This window comes from Nerophis lumbriciformis, linkage group LG06 (assembly GCF_033978685.3).
Source record: "Nerophis lumbriciformis linkage group LG06, RoL_Nlum_v2.1, whole genome shotgun sequence".
NCBI lineage: Eukaryota > Metazoa > Chordata > Actinopteri > Syngnathiformes > Syngnathidae > Nerophis > Nerophis lumbriciformis.
In genome coordinates, this window is record NC_084553.2 from 10,630,951 (window position 1) to 10,635,950 (window position 5,000).

Below are 5,000 nucleotides of genomic sequence, written 5' to 3' on the forward strand. Positions count from 1 at the left end.
GAAAGCGAGGCAACGGGATATGCTGCTGCTCGAATGATGACTAGAGACCGAGTGCAAAAGTGCTCGTCAAAAAAACTCTATAGAACTTACATAACAGAGCAGGCTTTGCTACACATCTTAAAATAAAGCTGCAAAAACGTCAAACGAAACATTTTTCAAGGCCTCTAATACTTTGAAGCAATAATTGAGCTTTTATTGGAAGAAGTATGGTCACTTACAAATGTATTTTGATGGTTTAAAAAGGCAGGCTTTGCTACACATCTTAAAATAAATCTAATAAGGTTTTAGAATTAAAACAATTTGCATGTTTGTGGTAAGTCAATGAAAGAAGTACATTTTAGCGTTTATTGGAGGAAATATGGTCACTTACAAATGTAACCTTGAAAGCATATAAAAAGTAGGCTTTGCAACACATCTTAAAATTAATCTACCAAGGTTTTAGAATTAAAGCGATTTGCATATTTTGTGGTAAGTCATTGAAAGAAGTACATTTTAGTGTTTATTGGAGGAAATATGGTCACTTATAAATGTAAACTTGACAGCATATAAAAAGTAGGCTTTGCTACACATTTAAAATAAAGCTGCAAAAATGTCAAACGAAATATTTTTCAAGGCCTCTAATACTTTGAAGCAATAATTGAGCTTTTATTGGAAGAAATATGGTCACTTACAAATGTATTTTGATGGTTTAAAAAGGCAGGCTTTGCTACACATCTTAAAATAAATCTACCAAGGTTTTAGAATTAAAACAATTTGCATATTTTGTGGTAAGTCATTGAAATAAGTACATGTTAGCGTTTATTGGAGGAAATATGGTCACTTACAAATGAAATTTTAGTTTTTATTAGAGGAAATATGGTTACTTACAAATGTAACCTTGAAAGCATATAAAAAGTAGGCTTTGCTACACATCTTAAAATTAATCTTCCAAGGTTTTAGAATTAAAACCATTTGCATATTTTGTGGTAAGTCATTGAAATAAGTACATTGTAGCTTTTATTGGAGGAAATATGGTCACTTACATATGTAACCTTGACAGCATATAAAAAGTAGGCTTTGCTACACATCTTAAAATAAATCTACCAAGGTTTTAAAATTAAAACAATTTGTTTTTTTGTGGTAAGTCATTGAAGGAAGTACATTCAAGCGTTTATTGGAAGAAATATGGTCACTTACAAATGTAACCTTGAAAGCATATAAAAAGTAGGCTTTGCTACACATCTTAAAATTAATCTTCCAAGGTTTTAGAATTAAAACCATTTGCATATTTTGTGGTAAGTCATTGAAATAAGTACATTGTAGCTTTTATTGGAGGAAATATGGTCACTTACAAATGTAACCTTGACAGCATATAAAAAGTAGGCTTTGCTACACGTCTTAAAAATAAATCTACCAAGGTTTTATAATTAAAACCATATGCATATTTTGTGGTAAGTCATTGAAAGAAGTACATTTTAGCGTTTCTTGGAGGAAATATGGTCACTTACAAATGTAACCTTGACAACATATAAAAAGTAGGCTTTGTGACAAATCTTAAAATTAATCTACCAAGGTTTTAGAATTAAAACGATTTGCATATTCTGTGGTAAATCATTGAAAAAAGTAAATTTTAGTTTTTATTAGAGGAAATATGGTTACTTTCAAATGTAACCTTGAAAGCATATAAAAAGTAGGCTTTGCTACACATCTTAAAATTAATCTTCCAAGGTTTTAGAATTAAAACAATTTGCATATTTTGTGGTAAGTAATTGAAATAAGTACATTGTAGCTTTTATTGGAGGAAATATGGTCACTTACAAATGTAACCTTGACAGCATATAAAAAGTAGGCTTTGCTACACGTCTTAAAATAAATCTACCAAGGTTTTATAATTAAAACCATATGCATATTTTGTGGTAAGTCATTGAAAGAAGTACATTTGAGCTTGTATTGGAGGAAATATGGTCACTTACAAATGTAACCTTGACAGCATATAAAAAGTAGGCTTTGCTACACATCTTAAAATAAATCTACCAAGGTTTTAAAATTAAAACAATTTGTTTTTTTGTGGTAAGTCATTGAAAGAAGTACATTTTAGCGTTTATTGGAGGAAATATGGTCACTTACAAATGTAACCTTGAAAGCATATAAAAAGTAGGCTTTGCAACACATCTTAAAATTAATCTACCAAGGTTTTAGAATTAAAGCGATTTGCATATTTTGTGGTAAGTCATTGAAAGAAGTACATTTTAGTGTTTATTGGAGGAAATATGGTCACTTATAAATGTAACCTTGACAGCATATAAAAAGTAGGCTTTGCTACACATCTTAAAATAAAGCTGCAAAAATGTCAAACGAAACATTTTTCAAGGCCTCTAATACTTTGAAGCAATAATTGAGCTTTTATTGGAAGAAATATGGTCACTTACAAATGTATTTTGATGGTTTAAAAAGGCAGGCTTTGCTACACATCTTAAAATAAATCTACCAAGGTTTTAGAATTAAAACAATTTGCATGTTTGTGGTAAGTCAATGAAAGAAGTACATTTTAGCGTTTATTGGAGGAAATATGGTCACTTACAAATGTAACCTTGACAACATATAAAAAGTAGGCTTTGTGACACATCTTAAAATTAATCTACCAAGGTTTTAGAATTAAAACGATTTGCATATTCTGTGGTAAATCATTGAAAAAAGTAAATTTTAGTTTTTATTAGAGGAAATATGGTTACTTTCAAATGTAACCTTGACAGCATATAAAAAGTAGGCTTTGCTACACGTCTTAAAATAAATCCACCAAGGTTTTATAATTAAAACCATATGCATATTTTGTGGTAAGTCATTGAAAGAAGTACATTTGAGCTTGTATTGGAGGAAATATGGTCACTTACAAATGTAACCTTGACAGCATATAAAAAGTAGGCTTTGCTACACATCTTAAAATAAATCTACCAAGGTTTTTGAATTAAAACAATTTGCATGTTTGTGGTAAGTCAATGAAAGAAGTACATTTTAGCGTTTATTGGAGGAAATATGGTCACTTACAAATGTAACCTTGAAAGCATATAAAAAGTAAGCTTTGCAACACATCTTAAAATTAATCTACCAAGGTTTTAGAATTAAAGCGATTTGCATATTTTGTGGTAAGTCATTGAAAGAAGTACATTTTAGTGTTTATTGGAGGAAATATGGTCACTTATAAATGTAACCTTGACAGCATATACAAAGTAGGCTTTGCTACACATCTTAAAATTAATCTTCCAAGGTTTTAGAATTAAAACCATTTGCATATTTTGTGGTAAGTCATTGAAATAAGTCCATTGTAGCTTTTATTGGAGGAAATATGGTCACTTACAAATGTAACCTTGACAGCATATAAAAAGTAGGCTTTGCTATACGTCTTAAAATAAATCTACCAAGGTTTTATAATTACGGTAAAACCATATGCATATTTTGTGGTAAGTCATTGAAAGAAGTACATTTGAGCTTGTATTGGAGGAAATATGGTCACTTACAAATGTAACCTTGACAGCATATAAAAAGTAGGCTTTGCTACACATCTTAAAATAAATCTACCAAGGTTTTAGAATTAAAACAATTTGCATGTTTGTGGTAAGTCAATGAAAGAAGTACATTTTAGCGTTTATTGGAGGAAATATGGTCACTTACAAATGTAACCTTGAAAGCATATAAAAAGTAGGCTTTGCAACACATCTTAAAATTAATCTACCAAGGTTTCAGAATTAAAGCGATTTGCATATTTTGTGGTAAGTCATTGAAAGAAGTACATTTTAGTGTTTATTGGAGGAAATATGGTGTATGTAACCTTGACAGCATATAAAAAGTAGGCTTTGCTACACATCTTAAAATAAAGCTGCAAAAATGTAAAATGAAACATTTTTCAAGACCTCTAATACTTTGAAGCAATAATTGAGCTTTTATTGGAAGAAATATGGTCACTTACAAATGTATTTTGATGGTTTAAAAAGGCAGGCTTTGCTACACATCTTAAAATAAATCTACCAAGGTTTTAGAATTAAAACAATTTGCATGTTTGTGGTAAGTCAATGAAAGAAGTACATTTTAGCGTTTATTGGAGGAAATATGGTCACTTACAAATGTAACCTTGACAACATATAAAAAGTAGGCTTTGTGACACATCTTAAAATTAATCTACCAAGGTTTTAGAATGAAAACGATTTGCATATTCTGTGGTAAGTCATTGAAAAAAGTAAATTTTAGTTTTTATTAGAGGAAATATGGTTACTTACAAATGTAACCTTGAAAGCATATAAAAAGTAGGCTTTACTACACATCTTAAAATTAATCTTCCAAGGTTTTAGAATTAAAACCATTTGCATATTTTGTGGTAAGTCATTGAAATAAGTACATTGTAGCTTTTATTGGAGGAAATATGGTCACTTACAAATGTAACCTTGACAGCATATAAAAAGTAGGCTTTGCTACACGTCTTAAAATAAATCTACCAAGGTTTTATAATTAAAACCATTTGCATATTTTGTGGTAAGTCATTGAAATAAGTCCATTGTAGCTTTTATTGGAGGAAATATGGTCACTTACAAATGTAACCTTGACAGCATATAAAAAGTAGGCTTTGCTACACATCTTAAAATAAATCTACCAAGGTTTTAGAATTAAAACAATTTGCATGTTTGTGGTAAGTCAATGAAAGAAGTACATTTTAGCGTTTATTGGAGGAAATATGGTCACTTACAAATGTAACCTTGAAAGCATATAAAAAGTAGGCTTTGCAACACATCTTAAAATTAATCTACCAAGGTTTCAGAATTAAAGCGATTTGCATATTTTGTGGTAAGTCATTGAAAGAAGTACATTTTAGTGTTTATTGGAGGAAATATGGTCACTTATAAATGTAACCTTGACAGCATATAAAAAGTAGGCTTTGCTACACATCTTAAAATAAAGCTGCAAAAATGTAAAATGAAACATTTTTCAAGACCTCTAATACTTTGAAGCAATAATTGAGCTTTTATTGGAAG

At 29.8% G+C, this 5,000-nt stretch overlaps 1 protein-coding gene across 1 annotated transcript in view; it reads right to left on the reverse strand.

The window, feature by feature from the left end:
- Positions 1–5,000, reverse strand: part of LOC133608258 (aminopeptidase Ey-like) — a 67,199-nt gene that overhangs the window by 713 nt on the left and 61,486 nt on the right. The gene's annotated exons all lie outside the window — the stretch shown is intronic.